The sequence below is a fragment of the Malania oleifera genome, chromosome 4 (genome assembly GCF_029873635.1).
Source record: "Malania oleifera isolate guangnan ecotype guangnan chromosome 4, ASM2987363v1, whole genome shotgun sequence".
Taxonomy (NCBI): Eukaryota; Viridiplantae; Streptophyta; class Magnoliopsida; order Santalales; family Ximeniaceae; genus Malania; species Malania oleifera.
The window spans coordinates 87,280,667-87,299,159 of NC_080420.1; the positions used below are offsets into that span (position 1 = coordinate 87,280,667).

The following is an 18,493-nucleotide window of genomic DNA, read 5'->3' on the forward strand; positions in this document are numbered from 1 at the left end:
GAGGGAGAGGGCAGAGAGGCGGAGATTCAACGTAGCTAGGGGTCGGCGACTGATGTGTCCTTAAAATATGCTTATTTAGGCCCCCATTTACCGATGTGATGTCTTTGTTTACACCTTAATTATCACTTCTTATCATTGTTTGAAGTTACACGTAGTATGTTTCATGTTTCAAGAAATTGGAACTTAAATCAAGGAGTTAAGCAGTGCAAGGAGTCAATGCAACAATGTGGAAGCATGAGGCTCAACCCAGTGCTCGACTAGGTCTCCAAGGCCTAGATTCAACTACTATAGCATAACCTTGATTGACCATGTGGTGCAGCCAAGGAGTCACAAGGGATGACCAGGTCTAGATAGAAAACTCCAAAGTGTAGCTAAATTGAGATTTTCCAGAATACTTCGATCAGGGCACGACTAGGAGACCTTGGACATGCTACCTAGTCGACAATGCCATCAATTGAACAACGAACTAATTGAAGATTTTCCAGAATGTGTCGACCAGGGCACGATGAGAAGAACTTGGAGTGCGACCAGGTCGACTTCTATCGAGTTCAGAAATCTACTGCGCAAGATTTTTGGCGAGTGTTTCCTGATTTGAATTCGATTGTGTGTAAACCCTTTGGGGTATAAGATCAAACTTCGAACAAATGATTAGGGGTTCCCTTTTGGTCCTTTGAGGTTCTCCTTCGTTCTCTCGAGTTCCCTTTTGGTTCTTTGAGGCTCCTTTGAGTCCCCTCAAGTTCCATTGGGTGCCATTTATAATAGTTTTCTTTTAATCATCAATTTACATTGCTTTGTTTAATTTCGAATTGCAAGTTCAATTGTATTTTCACTGCTGCTTTGTTTAATAAAAGTTATGCTTTCAATTACATTTTTCATTACCTTGTCTTCATGTTTGATTTCATGCACAATGAGTAGCTAATCCATTTGATTCTCTAGTTGTGATGAAACCCTAGGCTAGAATAGCATAACCAAGATTCAATCAATTGTGCATAATAGGGTACATTTGCTAGAAAGGAATCTATGTTCGATAGATAGGGTATACCCCATTCTTTCGATCGTGCTCTGGACGATTGGTGCAAACCTGGCTACACTATGCTACTCAAGTTGATTACTTGATCGTTGAAACCCTAGTATGGATAATTGACCAAACCTAGTTATTGCATATTAAAAGCTTAGGGTGGATTCATAACCGAGGAATTGCTTTTCCACAAATACTTTAATTCAATTTTAATTACTTTTGTAGTTTAAATCAAAAAACCCAAATTCAATATTTTCTTCTTGTTCCAGTGTAGTAAATTAGATTAATTTGGTGAACCGCGGCATTGTAGTCCATGAGGATTGGCAATCGACTTAATCACTGTTCTACTAAACTTGGGAGTAGTTAGGTTTATAAATTTTATCTTTGGTCGTTAAGGACCCAAGCCTTGACAAACCTACCAGTGACTCCTAGAGAGAAATCGAGTGATTAAGTGAGTGGTGTGCATGATCTGTCACTTGATCTTTCGAGATACGACGAGAGACGGAGAGATGGAGAGAGACCTAGCTGAGATCGGATCCGAGAGTAAGAGTCTGATCTAAGGGAGAGAGTTGAGACTAAGAAGCAGAGATTCAGCGTGGCTAGTAGGCTAAGGGTCGTCGACTCGCAGACGAGAGACAACACTGATGCAGAGAGAAGAGAAATATGGAGTAAAACTGTGAAAGTGAAACCCTAAATCCCTAATCCCCCATTCGGCTACTCCCTCCCTAGGACTAGCTCATATATATATATATATATATTGACTTAGTCATATTAATTTATATATATATATATATATTATTTAAATCAATTTTTTGGTTCGATTATATTTTGAAACCGAAACCGAAAATTTGTACTTTTGGAAACCAAAACTGAAAAACTATACCTCTTTTGTTTTCGGTCTGGTTTTGGTCCATTTTTGAGTGTTTCGGTAATTTTTGTACACCCCTACTTTTGGCATCCGTCCACTACTCTTGCAACTATGGAACAAAAGAAGTTCTTAGTAGACCGTTAGTGGCCTCATGTATCTTCTCTTTGCTTAAGTCCTCTAATTTAATCTTTTCTCTAACGAAAGGAAGGAGTTGCATAAAGGATTAGTCTGTTTTATAATCTTACTTTTTGTAGTTTATATAATTTCTTTTTTAAAGTCTATCATGATTTCATTTTTTTTCCTTTGACAAGCATTGCTCTATTTTGGAAAATTCATATGGATCTCAGTTTTAATGACATCAAATGCTTTGATCAAGTTCGTGTGAGCCTTAGATACACTAAGCTCTTATCCATTTTTGGTACATTGAATGGAATGGAATGGGAGGAAAAATTACGTAATGAATATTGATGCAAAAATTAGCCTAGGTAGGACTTCGATCCTTGCACCAATAGTCGTTCGGCATCCATACACTACCCTTGCAATTATGGAACAAAAGAAGAGCTTAGGAGACCCTCGGTGGCCTCAGGTGCGTTCTCCTTGCTTAAATCCTCTAATTTAATCCTTTTTTTTTCTAAATAAATAAAGGTATTGCATAGAGGATTAGTTTGTTTTATAATCTTTATTTTTGTATTTTAGATAAAAAAAAAATTTTAAAAATCTATCATGATTTCATGTGTTTTTCCTTCAACAAGTATTGCTCTGTTTTGGAAAATTTATGTGGAGCTCAATTACAATGACATCAAATGCTTCGATCAAGTTTGTGTGAGCCTTCATTATGATAAGCTTTTACCCTATATTTGGTACATTGAATGGAATGAAAGGAAAAATTATATAATGAATGTTGATGCAAAAATTGATTTGGGTTGAACTTTGATACTTGCATCAATAGTCGTTTGGCATCCATCCACTACCCTTGTAACTATGGAACAAAAGAAGAGCTTAGGACACCCTCGGTGGTCTCAGTTGCCTTCTCCTTTCTTAAATCCTCTAATTTAACCTTTGATCTAAAGAAAGGAAAGAATTGCATAGAGGATTGATCTATTTTATAATCTTACTTTTTGTAGTTTAGATTGCATAGAGGATTGGTCTGTTTTATAATCTTACTTTTTGTAGTTTAGATCATTTCCTTTTCTTTTCTAAATCTATCATGATTTTTTTTTTCCTTTAACAAGTATTGCTCTATTTTGAAAAATCCATATGAATCTCAGTTACAACAACATCAAATGCTTTAAACAAGTTTGTGTGAGCCTTTAATATACAAAGCTTTTACCATATATTTGGTACATCGAATGGAATAGAGTGAAAGGAAAAATTATATAACGAGTGTTGATGCAAAAATTGGCCTGGGTCGGACTTTGATCCTTGCACCACTAGTCATTTGGCGTCCATCCACTATCCTTGCAACTATGGAACAAAAGAAGAGCTTATGAGGCCCTCTATAGCCTCAGGTGTCTTCTCCTTGCTTAAATCCTCTAATTTGATTTTTTTTTTCCTCTAAAGAAATGAAGGAATTGCATAGAGGATTAATCTATTTTATAATCTTACTTTTTGTAGTTTAAATAATTTCTTTTTTAAAATCTATCAAGATTTCATTTTTTTTCCTTTAACAGGTATTGCCCTATTTTGGAAAATTCAAATGAATCTCAGTTACAACAACATCAAATACTTCGAACAAGTTTGTGTGAGCCTTCAATATACTAACCTTTTACCCTTTATTTGGGACATTGAATGGAATGGAAGGAAAAATTATGTAATGAATGTTGATGCACAAAATGGCTTAGGTCAAACTTCGATCCTTGCACCAATAGTTGTTTGGCATCGATCCACTATCCTTACAACTATGGAACAAAAGAAGAGCTTAGGAGACCCTCGATGGCCTCAAGTGCCTTCTCCTTTCTTAAGTTAGTTTTCAATATAAGATATAATTGATATCACATATGATTTAGGTAGGAGAATACTTCCTTTCTTCTCCCCAAAGCCTTATTTTTATCAGCTCATTCAAAGGAAGTTTGTGCTTGATTTATTGGGGGAATTACTCTTATTATTATGAGGAGGTTACTCCTTCAGAATGGATAATGGGATACTTAATTATTGTTGTCATTGCAAGTAGTTGCTCCTTCATAATAGATTATGGGAGGTCATCCTTATCATTATGGGTTTTATTGTTACCCCCTCATTAGTAGCTCTTAATTCTTGGACCCTAAAGGGATTTTAGGTTTGGAGTAATTTTCTTATTCTTTTCGCATTTTGAGCTTATTCCTATTTCAAGCTCACACCCACATTGGGCTATAATGCCTATGCGAGCTAATGCCCATTTTAGGCTTGTGTCTATACTAGGCTTATGGTCATATTGAGCTAATGTCATAACATGCTCATGCACACTAGCCTCATGCATGCCTATATTCTAGGTTCATATCACGTCAACGCATGCCCACATCAAGCTTATACCGATATATTGGGTTCATACTACTTTGAACTAATGCCCACACCGGACAAATAACCATGTCTGGCTAATGCCTAAACAAGGCTTGTGGCCATACAATGCTTATGCCCATAAAAGTTTTGGCCAATCTTATAAACAATTGATCTTTTACTAATAGTACATTGGCTCTCCCATTATGAGCTTGTTGCCCATAGAAATTTTGAGAAGGCTTAGATGCCTCAATTATCCAAAAAAATTATTTTACATATATAATGATTTTTTATGCCTTTTTGGGCCTTTTGCCCTTGGGATTTTTTTTCTAAGCTTTTCAATTGATTGGGACTTTTTCCAGTGGTGATGTTTGAATTGTTGATAAACCTCAAGTTCTTGAATTTGATCGTTCTTGCATCATGTTTTGGTAAAGAGCTCCTACTAGTAGAAGATATGCAAATCTCATCGCTATTATGCCAACTTTGGTAAGGAGACCTTACTCACAGAGGATAGACAAATATGATAATTGCAATTCATAGGATAGACAAATATGATAATTGCTATTCATACTCCACCAAAAAGTGCTCACTCGTAGAAGGTAGGAGGATCTTATCTTCACCACATCACGCTTAAACAGATTTCATTCCACCAATTAATGACATAACTTGATAACTCCATAAGATGGAGAACACATAGAAATCTTAGCTTGGGAATGCAAATTATCGAGTTTGGTATATTATGGGTGGTTGATATTAGTGACTCATACTTTGCCTCGAAGGTGACATTTAAGGATTCGATGATGAACATATTCATGGATTTTATTATTACTGCTCAAATTTTACAAAGGTGTCTCTACTCGTAGAGGATGAGTGGTTCTAATCTACTTTGCTATGCTCCAACAAGGAGACATCACTTGTGGAGGGTAGGAGATGTGATTGTTGTCACAACGCACTCTAGCAAAAGGACTTCGCTTATTGCGGGTAGGTAGATATGTTTACAATATCACACTTGACAAAAGGGCCTCATCCACTAAGGGCATTAATTTTAACATTGATTTTTAAGAAGGTGGATTAGAGCAAATGTCATACTTTGGATTATATCAAATTTCATACTTTTTGGGGGTGATTTGTTTCCAAATACAATTTCAAACTATTAATGTTGGCCTAGGTTGGACTCTAATCCTTGCACCAATGGTCATCCAATACTGCTTGCTACCCTTGTAACTGTGGAATAGAAAAAGAGTTTGGGATACTCTTGATGGCCTTTGAGGATCCTCTTCAATGCTTATGTGTTAGATATACATAATATAATAGATCTTATATATAGTATGGGTAGAAGAATACTTATCTTCTTCTCTCATAGATTCCATTTTCTAGGCTTATTTAGAAGGAATTCAATGCTCAATTAAGGGAATTACTCTTGTCACAATGAAGGGGTCACTACTTATAATGAATTATGGGATGTTATTATGTTCAATATGAGGTTCTCCTCCATAATAGATTATGGCAAGTTATCATTGCCATTATAGGTATAGTAATCTTTCCCTTCATCAAAAAATATAAAATTATAGCAATTTGATTCCATTATGTTGTTATGTACCAAACAAATTATTATAATACGTTTAATTTGCCAGAATGGAATGGAATTAATTTTTATAAGTTTACATTTTTGCCATATAATTATTTATTTCATTCTTGCCCTAATCCATTCCATTTTTGTGTAATAAACATTGTATTAGTTTTTCATTTTTGTGGCTAATGCTATAGGATTGGACTGAGTTGGATGGTAAAGTGCTAGAATTGTTATGATAATCATGATGTTCCATGTTTGGAATATCATGTATAAACATTCGAAGAATCAATATACCCTTATGTAGCATTTAAGAGTATGAATTTCGACCCTTAATTTTGACTTAGGGTAGATTTGTACAAAGTTTAAAACCAATTTTGTATTACATTTTTTTTCCAAATTTGTACAAATCCAAATTTAAGACTTTAGCAAACATAAGGAAATGAAAAGAACAATATAACAAAAAAAAATGATGGTCCAATCCTTTTAGTCAAGACCCTCCATCTTGGTCAGTTCTATTCCACACTTATGTTGTACTAAACATAGGCTAAAGATGCTTAGCCTATCCTAACCTAGAGAAGCTACCAAAAAAAATGGAGGCTTACTCCATAAACTTGCTTTTTCTACTTCGCATTCTCTAATTATTCCTCGAAAGTAGGGTTGTTCATGGATTGAATTGAGTCTAAAATTCCAATTACTGTTTTTTGTCCCACATTGGTAGAAAAGTTGTTTCGAATTTTTTCTTTGTTTGTCCCACATTGGTGAGAAGTATTTTTTGGACTTGAGGGTGAAGTTATATAAAGAGCTCAACTCTCCTTTTGTAAAACACACCTCAAAGTTGTACTTTGTCAATAAGTAGTGGATTGATCGTTGGCGCTCGAGGACGTAGGTAATTCTATACCGAACCTCGTTAAATTCTTGTCTTATTCTTTTTACTGTTTTTTATTATTAGTTTCTGCATTGCTTTAGTTTCTTATATATTCAATAGCATTAGTTGTAGTAATGGTGTTTGACACAAATGGGGTGCCCGACACAACAATTGGTATCAGAGCTAGGTTGAATAGTTTTAATACAGAGGTATTCCTTTGTTAGGATCCTTGATTCCACGCTTGATGTCTAAGAAAGACCTTATCTAAGCGAGTGTTCAGAGACCATTGCAGCTCAGTCGCTCCCTGGAGGTTGGCCTAGTCAAAGTGGAATTTCACAGGATAAAACATATTAGACATAGTTGGTACGTACTATTCATCCTAGGCCTTTGGCTTTGTTGGTTGCTATTGAATATATAGAATATGATAAAAACTAGTGCAGCAGTAGAAGAAACTCTATCCACACGAACTCCAACCCCTTCAGCTTTGACATCATCGTCAAAGGCGATAGTTAATGCTCAGTTTGAGGTGGAGAAATTTGATGGTACCAATAATTTTGGTATGTGACTATATAAGGTGATGGACATCTTGTATCAGCAAGAATTGGATATTGCTTTGGATGACAAACTAGTGGATATGGGTGACAGAGATTGGGAAAAGATCAATCGTCAGGCATGTGGTACAATTCGTTTGTATCTCGCTAAAAATCAGAAATGTTGTGTTATGAGGGAGACATCTACAAAAAAATTGCGGAAGACATTAGAAGAAACATTTATGACCAAGTGTTTGGAAATTCAGCTCTATTTGAAAAAGAAATTGTTTCGCTTCCAGTATCAATCAGATATTTCGATTAATGACCACATAAATGCTTTCAATAAAATTTTGGCCAATTTGTTAAATTTGGATGAAAAGGTGAAAGATGAGGATAAAGTCATATTATTGCTGAATTCTCTCCCTGATGATTATGAACATCTGACCACCAATTTATTGTATGGGAAAGATAAAATTACTTTTGATGCTATTTGTACTACATTGATTAGTACTGAATGTAGAAAAAAGGATAAGAGGGTCCATAAGGAAACAGCAGAAGCCCTAACAATAAGGGGACGTTCTTAGAGTCATAAGCCTGGAAAGATGTGTAAATATCATGGGAGGAGTAAATCTCATAGGAGACTTGATAAAGATGAATGCACCTTTTTTTCATGAGAGAGGACAATGGAAGAAAGATTGCCCTAAATTACAACATAAGAATAAGGGCAAAACACATTCTAATGTCAAATATAGCCAATGATGATGGAAGTGAGTCAGATTTTTCTCTTGTTGGAACATATTCATCACATTATTTTGGTGAGTGGATTTTGGATTTTATGTGTTCCTATTACATGTCCCAATAGGTAATGGTTTTATAATTTTGAAGAATTAGATGGTGGGGTTGTTTTTATGGGAAATGATAATACCTGTAAAACAACTGGAATTGGATCAATACAGTTGAAATGTCAAGATAGAACTATTAAAACCTTGACTGATGTTAGGTATGTTCCAAGTCTAAAGAAAAATCTAATTTCATTGGGTGCTTTGGAATCTAAAAGGTTCACTATCACTCTGAAAGATGGAACCTTAAAGATTAAATCAGGTGCACTGGTAGTGATGAAAGGAATAAGGAAAAATAACTTGTATTATTTACAAAGTAGTACAGTTATTGGATCAACAACCTTTTTTTTCTGAGAAAAATGCAAGTTTAGATACAACCAAGTTATGGCATATGCGATTGGCATATGCAGGAGAAAAATCTTTGCAACAATTAGCTAAGCGTAGTTTGTTGAAGGGTGCAAAGGTGTGCAAACTTGAATTTTGTGAGCATTGTATTCTAGAAAAACAGACTAGAGTGAAATTTGGCACTACAATCCATCAGACTAAATGTATTTTAGACTACATCCATACAGATGTATGAGGGCCCACAAAAATGGCTTCATTGGGTGGTATGCATTATTTTGTCACTTTTATTGATGATTTTTCCAAAAGAGTTTGGTTGTATTCTATGAAGCATAAAAATGAAGTGTGATATTTTCCTTAAGTGGAAAAAATTAGTTAAAACTCGAACTGGCAGAAAGATTAAATGGCTCAGATCAGATAATGGTAGTGAATACAAGAGTGACCCGTTTATAAAGGTATGTCAGGATGAAGGTATTGTTTGACACTTCATAGTTAAAGATACACCACAGTAAAATGGGGTGGCAGAGCGCATGAATCAGAATTTACTGGAGAAAGTTCAACGTATGTTGTCTAATGCTGGGTTGGACAAAAGGTTTTGGGCTGAGGCTGCTAGATATACGTGTCATATCATCAACCATCTACCATCATCTACAATAGGAGGAAAAACACCCTATAAGATATGGTCTGGAAAGTCTGCTAGTGATTATGATTCTTTACATGTATTTGGTACTATGACTTATTATTATGTTAAAGAATGTAAGTTTGATTGAAGAGACAAGAAAGCAATATTCTTGGGGATTAGTGCAGGAGTCAAAGGATACTGTCTTTGGTGTCTAGAGATGAAAAAAATAATTTTGAGGAGGGATGTGACTTTTGATGAACTTGCGATGATAAAGAAAATAATACGCAAGGAGTCATGAGTTGAAGAGAATACCAGTGGTACTCAACAATAGGTGGAGGTTGAGACAATTTTAGGAAACCCAGTGAGAAATGAGACTACATAAGGTAATTCTCTAGTTACGGTGGGGAATAGTGTACAAGAAGAGGAGATTTCATTCCAAGAATCTTCATAGCAACAAGAATCAAATTTTTCTCAAAGCCCAAGACGAGAAATTTGAAAACCTGCTCGGTATACTGATATAGTGGCCTATGCACTTCCAGCTATAGATGATGGTGTTCCTTGCACTTTTAAAGAAGTAATGAGGAACTCTGAATCAGAAAAGTGGAAAAGAGCGATGAATGAATAAATGCAATCTATTCATTAGAATTAGACTTGGGAGCTAGCCCCGTTGCGTAAGGGTAAGAAAGCAATTGGTTGCAAATGGGTTTACGTAAAGAAAGAAAGATTTCTAGATGCAAATAATGTTCGCTTCAAAGCTAGATTGGTAGCTAAGGGCTACTCACATAAGGAAGGCATTGATTATAATGAGGCATTTTCTACAATTTTTAAACATTCTTCCATTCGAATTTTGTTGGCTTTGGTGACACTATTTGATCTTGAACTAGTTCAATTCGATGTAAAAACTGCATTTTTACATGGTGATTTGGAAGATGAAATCTATATGACTCAGCCGAATGAATTTCAGGTTGCTGAAAAAGAAAATTGGGAATGTAAACTGGGTAAATCATTGTATGGTTTAAAACAATCTCCAAGACAGTGGTACAAACAATTTCATCAGTTTATGTTGGGTCACGAGTACATGAGAAATAAACATGATCATTGTGTTTATTTTCGTAGACTACAAAATGGCTATTTTATATATTTACTCTTGTATGTTGATGATATGTTGATAGCTTCAAAAAACATGGAAGAAATCAACAAGTTAAAAAGTCAGTTAAATCAATAGTTTGAGATGGAAGATCTAGGTGAAGTAAAGAAGATACTTGGCATGGAAATTCGCAGAAACAAAATGAGAGGAAGAGTTAGTTTGTCTCATAAAAAGTATTTGAAAAAGGTAGTATAAAGTTTTGACATGTCTGAGCAGTTAAAACCAGTAAGCACTCCTCTTGCTCCTCATTTCAAACTTAGTGCAGCTTTACCTCCTAAATCAGACGAGGAACGTAAGTATATGTTACAGGTTCCTTATACAAGTGTTGTTGGTAGTCTGATGTATGCAATTGTTTGTACTAGACCTGATATTTCACAAGCTGTTAGTTTGGTGAGCTAGTATATGCATGATCCGGGTAAAGGACATTAGCAAGCTGTGAAATGGATTTTGAGATATATTATTAATACGATTGATGTTGGTATAGTATTTGAGAAAAATAATACTATTGATCAACGGGTTGTTAGATATGTGGATTCTGATTTTGCAGGTGATCTGGATAAATGTCGATCAACTAATGGATATGTTTTTACATTTTCTAATGGTCTAGTGAGTTGGAGGTCTACCTTACAGTCTACCATTGCCTTGTCTATAACAAAAGAAGAGTACATGGCAGCTTCAAAGGCTATTAAGGAAGCTATTTGGTTGTAGGGTTTACTTGAAAATTTGGGAGTTGTTTAGAAGCACATTGTCGTGTTCTGTGATAGGCAGAGTGCTATTCATTTGACAAAGAACCAAGTTTACCATGCACGAATGAAGCACATCAACGCTCAGTTTCATTTTATGCAGGATATTATTAATGGAGGCAAGATACTTCTTCAGAAGATTGCTACAGCTAAAAATCCTGCAGATATGTTGACCAAGATTGTGACAACAATCAAGTTCAAACATTGTTTGGACTTGATCAATATCCTGCAAGTTTGAATATTCTTGGAAGGCGCCAATGATGTGGAACACTAGAAAATGTTGGTGACTGAAAAATTTGTTGAATTTATCGTCAAGGTAAAGATTTGTTATTTTTTGTCCCACATTGGTAGAAAAGTTTCGCATTGGTAGAAAAGTTGTTTTAAATTTTTTCTTTGTTTGTCCCACATTGGTGAGAAGTGTTTTTTGAACTTGAGGTTGAAGCTATATAAAGAGCTAAACTCTTCTTTTGTAAAACACACCTCAAAGTTGTACTTTGTCAAGAAGTTGTGGATTGATCATCGGCGCCCAAGGACCTAGGTAATTCTATACCGAATCTCGTTAAATTCTTGTCTTGTTCCTTTTACTATTTTTTATTATTAGTTTCTACATTGCTTTAGTTTCGTATATATTCAATAGCATTAGTTGTAACATTGGTATTTGGCACAAGTGGGGTGCCCGACACAACACCAACAATCCAATCTTATTGGTTTAACAACAAGCCAATCTTGTTCGAACCATTGAGAATGCAATCATTGTGGTCAATTTGATTATTAAGAGGGTGGGTCAGGTTGGTGTCTTAACTTGTTTAAAAATGAAGTAGGACAAGAAAATAAATAAATTTTTATGTTTCGGTGGCAATTGGTGCTCTGATACCAATTGTTGACGCGAGTGCACAGCAGAAACCTCACACAAACTCGAATCAATCACAGAACAAGAAATGCAAGCACTCAATGATGAACAATACTGAACAAGCAATCCTTCACAAAGAGAATCAATGAAAGGAATAAACAAAGACACAAGATTTATGTGGTTCGATAATGTGCCTACGTCCATGGGAGCACCAACTGAATTTTTCACTATCACAATGTCAAGCTTACAACTAGGGTTACAAATATTGATTAAATACAAACCCTAAGCGTACATGAACCTTAGAACCTATCTAAATCATCCTTGTAGCAATTCTCGAAGGAAAATCCTCCAATCTCCCCAATTTATCGATCACCAATTTCAAATTCTGTGACCTGTGTTGAACGAAATCATTGACGATTTGGTTGAAACCGTCAACGATTTTATGCCGAGAGTTGAATCATGCAGACCAAACTGAAACCGTCGACGATTATGGGAAAACTATTGACAATTACTGCAACTAGGTTTCTTGTTCTTTGCTTCATGATACTTTCCCCGGCATATGTGTTCCACTCAAATATAAGCCACATTTCCAACAATATGAAAGTTTTGTGAAACATAACAAGGTATGTTACATCGAAAATATTACTTATATTAATGTCATTCAAGTTATATATATATATTAGATCATCTAATAAAAAAATCAATAATAATAGTATCAATGTAACAATACCATGTAATATAATGAGTTCTTTATAATTTTTAATTTTGCACTGATGACATCTCTAATACTGTAAAAGGGATTTTCCCTTTAGTGTTATCTTTCAAAAATGTCAAATTTATCCCTATAACTACCAATAACAATTTCAAAATACTTTTTTAACTACCTACAACTGTCCCAAAATACCCTTATAATTATATCAAATTTATTCCAAAAGTTATTCATAATTATTCTAAAATACCCGTATAACTACCTACAACAATCCTAAAATGTCCTTATACTATTTAATTTTTTGTTATTTTCTTTATAATTATTTAAAATTTAAAAAAAAATTTAAAATTGTGGAGCACGCACAACGTGCCCTTGGTTAGTGATATGTAAAGAAGATTTTAAAAGCAATTAAAGAAATATTTTGTTTATTGTCTAACATGCATACTATCAACCACATTGTGTCCATTATTTTTCAAAAGGACCAAAACACTACACCCATAAACATTACTAAAAAGAAATAAATTGAAAACATTGAAATTAAAACATTACAAAATGCATCAATCTCACCGTCCATCATATTCATAGGTCTCGATCGAGTAGTTGTAAGCCTTGTTATTATTATTATTATTATTATTATTATTAAATGCGGATCAGGTTGGCTTGAGTGAGTTAAACACTAAACCTGTGGATCGATCCATACGATTGAATTATGCAAAATGAGAACAAACTTATAAATCATTCAAAAATTGATTGTTTTAGTTGATCTGATTTGAATTGGTCAAGTTGGGAGTTGAGCGGATTGCTAAATACCTCAGCTCCAAAGTTTTGCCTTGCTATGAAGTAGTTGGGCAATAAAGGAGGGGGTTTGAAGGCAGCCTTGGCAGATTGTTAATGAAGTATAGGAAGAAATTAAAAAGGGAAAAGACGCATTGAAGGCAGGTGTAGTTGAGGCATTGTCTTAATAGTTGTCTCTTTCTATATAATAGCATGACACGCTGGTGTTAGTTTTTGGCCAGCCACATGTTTGTGAAAAAAAAAAAGTTTTTTTTTTATTTTTAATTTCTAAAAGAATTATAAAAATTTTAATTTATGTTTAATTTTTCTAAATTTATATTAAAATAAAAATAAATAATTTACTTAGTTGTGCAAAATATTTTTTGTTTCTTATTTGTAGTTTTCAAAGTAGCTCAAAAAAATAATTTGTTTTCCAAAACATCAAAAACTATATGGAAGATGGATTTTGAGGTTTGAATTTGAATTTGTATAGATTTTGGAAGCAATTTAATATAATTTTATACTATGTTTTGTCTAAATCTATACATACAAATTTAAGATATGAATTTTATGCTCCCAAATGACAAATAAAAAATTAGAAATTTTGAAAAATAAAAATTATATTTTAAAATTTTTTAATTAAATTTAAAAATTAAAAAATAAGTTGACATTTTTGTAATTATTTGAAAATTTATAAATTAAAAATAAAACTATCTAAGGTTATATATGTCTTTTAGTATTATTATTATTATTATTATTATTATTGAGTGTGTTAGTATGTTAATTACTGAGAGTTAGTAAGGGTATTATTATCATTAGAACATATTTAAATTTGTATTATAAATAAAGGGAGAGACCTATCTTCAAGCGAGGTCATTCGATTTTAATCAAATCTTAATATGGTATTAGAGCATGATCCTATAAAAGCCTTATTTCCCTCAATTGTCGGCGAAAAACACTATTCTCGTGGTTGTTCTTCCCTAATCCACCTCCATCCCATACTAAATCACAAAACCAACCATATACCCATAATCAAACCCCCTTTGACAACCCACCCCACAAAACCACATCGCCGAAGGGCCCCCCATGCACCCCCACACATTGGCCAAATGCTTACCCATAATCAGACTCCCTGATGACTCACCCCACAAAACCCCATCGCTGGAGGGCCCCCAATGCGCCCGCCAACAGGGCTGATCCCATACGCCAGTGCGTGAGAGAAGTTCTAGCCATTTTTTTTTTTCTTCTACCATGCTTCGATTCTTTCTTTATACTATATTATCAAGATTTTAGGCCAGTTTTTTGCTAAAAAAATCAACCTTTTTCGTCCATGCACTCACCATATTCTGTTAGTTTTTGTTCAAGGTTTGTGAAGGCTTCCTTGTGAGTTTTTTTGGAGTCGTGGCAACATTCGTATATTGTGTTGTGAGGCTGTTGTAGTGCTATATCCGTTGATGAGTTGTTCACCTTGTCCGTGGTTGCATCAATGCTTCACATGGATTGTGATTATTTGATTATTGATTGTTCTTCTTGTTTTTGGTGTGATTATTGTTTGCGAGTGCTATGGCGGCGATATATCCATCAGTGTGTTGTTCACCTAGTCTATCATTTTTTCGGTGCTTCACATAGTTTGTTATAGTCCCAATTAGTTTTATTGTTCTTCTTGTTTTTGGTGTGATCTCTGATTTGTGAGTGTTGAGATGGAATTTATGAATCCCAAAAATTTGTGTCCTACATCGTTGCCGCAAACAACAACTCATTAGGTAAATCTGACCACTTGCTCCATTCTGAGCCTTCTAATGGGAAGAGAAAAAATGTGTGGGTTTAGGAGATGCCTTGATTGTTTCCCTTTTATGGAATTCAATGGAGCGACAAACTGCATGAATGTGTATGCAACTAGATACGTGCAAGGAGATTTAAGATTATGTCAAACTTCTTTACTCCAGTAACATTACACATATGTATGATTTATCCCAAGAGTAATTTCAGTTACAACAAGGAGATAGGAGCATTGCAAATTATTTTAGAGAGATGAAGCATATTCATGAGGAGCTTAACACTGTGCTACCTATAATTGCCGACATTCATGAGATGCTGAACTAGAGTGAGCAGATGATAGTTCTTCGTGTTCTAGTAGGCTTGAGAAATGAGTTTAAGGCATTTTGGTTCCAAATAATCAGTAGTGGTGAGATGCCATCATTTGTTGATGTTTATTCTCATGTCCTTCGTGCTTCCTTTAGCACTCATGGTGGTCAAGTAGTCGTAGTGGTAGAGACGAACGAGGCAGAGGTACTCCTCGCAAGTGCACTCACTATAAACGGAATAATCATGGCATTAAGAAGTGTTGGGATCTTCATAGTAGACCTTCATGTGTTGTCAATGTAGCCACCATTAATTTAGAACCTTTGGGGGTAGCCAATACAGCCACCATCGACTCCTCACCTTTGGGTTCGAGTGGGGAGAAACGTACTATCTCTATGTTAGAGGAAGAGTAGTCCAAGTTCTGGCAGTATCAAGCGTCACAACAAGCTTCTCTTCCCATTGCATCTCTTGCCCAATCCAGTAAACACATAATATGTTCGTCATCTAGTACTTCTCGTCTTAGTCCTTAGGTCATAAACTTCGTTGCCACTGATCATATCACAGATATACCAAGCATTTTCTCCACTCTTCAATATCTTGCAAATTTACCTTGTGTTACTCTTACTAATGGATCCATTCCTGCAGTTAAAGGAATTGGGATGTTAAATCCCACTTCTTCTATTTCTCTTCCTTTGGTTTTATATATATTTTGAAATTTTCTTTCAATCTTATGTCAATTAGCAAAATTACTAAATCCATGAATTTTCCAGTGACATTCTTCCCTAATTCTGTGATTATTCAGGATTTGAAGATGAGGAAGATGATTGGTGGAGGGCGTGAAGCTAGTGGACTCTTTTACTTGAGTCGATATCTCCTTCTACTGCTTGCACTATTGCTACCACACCTTTCCAATTCATTGTTGCTTGGGTCATCCTTTATTGGAAAATTTAAACTATCTTGTTCCTAGTTTGAGTTTTGTGGGCACTTGTTAGTTGGAAAAGCACCATTGTGTTTCTATCACTTTTTCAAGTCAATAAACAGGTTGCAAGCCCTTTTATGTTAGTTCATTCAAATGTATGGGGTCCTAGTAGGGTTGTGTCTAAGTTGGATTTCCAATACTTTGTAACATTTATGGATGATTATTCAAAAATGACTTGGTTATATTTAATAAAATATCGCTTTGAGTCATTTCATGTATTTTTGTGCCTTTTGTTCTGAAATAAAGACTCGATTTGGTTTGTTAGTTCAAATATTTTGAAGTAATAATGCTAAAGAGTTTTTCAATAGACAATTCACTACTTATATGACTTAGTTTGGTATTATTCATTAATCATCTCGTGCCCACACTCCTTTACAAAATGAGGTTGCAGAGCGAAAAAATAGACACCTTCTTGAAATCACTCGCATTTTACTTTATCAAATGCATGTGCCTATAGTGTTTTGGAGTCATGTTTTACTTACTACTTGTTATCTGATTAACAGAATGCTATCCTCTGTTCTTAGAGATAAAATTCTCTACTCCATTCTCTTTCCTAATTTACCTTTGTTTTCTCTTCCTCCTCATATATTTGGTTGTGTGTTCTTTGTTCATCAACCAACTCCTAGGGTGGATAAGTTGGATCCTCGTGCTATAAAATTTGTCTTTTTAGGCTACTCATATATTCAAAAGGAACATCATTGTTATAGTCCTATGCTACATTGCTTCTTTATTTCTGTAGATGTTGCCTATTTTGAGTCTACACTTTACTACACCCAGTCATTAAGCGCTTCTGAACTCATTGAGTCTCTTTCTTTGTCTAATATTCCAAATTCTACATTGTTGTCCTTGCCCAACCAACCTTCTGAGTCTCCATGTAGTTCGAGTCCTTCTCATCACCATTATCATCCTAATTTGTAGGTGTATTCACGACGGTGGCTCCAAGTAAGAGAGTCCCTTCTAGCTTCTACTACCATGCCTTTGGTTTCCTCATTTGATGATCATACTTTTCATGATGCTGATCCTCCTATTGCTGTTTCAAAAAGTAAACACACATGGATTCAATAGCATGGATCCAACTATGTTTCTTATGACTCCTTATCACCCTCCTATTACTAGTACCCATCCTAAATCTATTTCGAAAGCCTTAGCCCATCCATGGGGTGGAGGATTGTTATGGTTGAAGAGATGAATGCTTTACATGACAATGGTACTTGGGACTTGGTACCTAATCCTCCTAAAAAGTTTTTGGTTGGTTGTCGCTGGGTTTACACTATGAAAGTCAACTCGGATGGTTCTATGGCTCGTTTAAAGGCTCATCTTGTTGCTAAGGGATCCACTCAGGTATATGGTCTGAATTATTCTGATACTTTTTCTCGGGTTGCCAAACTTACATCAGTACGTTTGTTCATCTCCTTGGCTACTACTTATCACTGACTTTGCATCAATTAGATGTAAAAAATTCTTTCTTGCATGGTGACCTTGAGGAGGAGCTTTTTATGGATCAACCACCTAGGTTTGTTGCTCAAGGGGAGTTAGGCTTAGTGTGTTGGCTTAAGAAGGCTTTGTATGGTTTAAAATAGTCTTCTAGAGCATGGTTTGGTCATTTTAGTGTCGTAGTACTTGAGTTTGGTCTTCGACGGTGCGCTGTTAATCATTTTGTATTTTATCATCATACTTCATCAAGTAGAATCCTTCTTTTTGTTTATGTGGATGATATTGTTATTACACGTGATGATGATAAAGGTATTCAAAGTCTTAAACGTTTTCTACATACTAAGTTTCAGACCAAAGATTTGGGACCATTGAAATACTTCTTAAGTATAGAAGTATCAAGATCTCGTATTGGAATTGTTGTATCACAAAGGAAGTATGTTCTTGATATGTTAGAAGAAACTATTTTGTTGGGATCAAACCGATTGATACACTTGTGGATCCTAACAGCAAGTTAATGTCAGATATTGATGATTTACCATCTAATCCTAGACAATACCGAAGACTTGTTGAAAAGTTGAATTATCTCACAGTTACTTGATTAGATATATCTTTTATAATAAGTGTTGTGAGTCAATTTCTAGATTCC

At 34.9% G+C, this 18,493-nt stretch overlaps 1 long non-coding RNA gene across 1 annotated transcript; it reads left to right on the forward strand.

Annotated features, from left to right (window-relative positions):
• The first annotated feature begins 1,837 nt into the window (after positions 1-1,837).
• On the forward strand, positions 1,838-16,622 carry LOC131154496 (uncharacterized). The gene is made up of 2 exons (XR_009136453.1): positions 1,838-2,472; positions 16,237-16,622. It is a non-coding gene; the product is annotated as an uncharacterized LOC131154496 (long non-coding RNA).
• Positions 16,623-18,493: the final 1,871 nt, after the last annotated feature.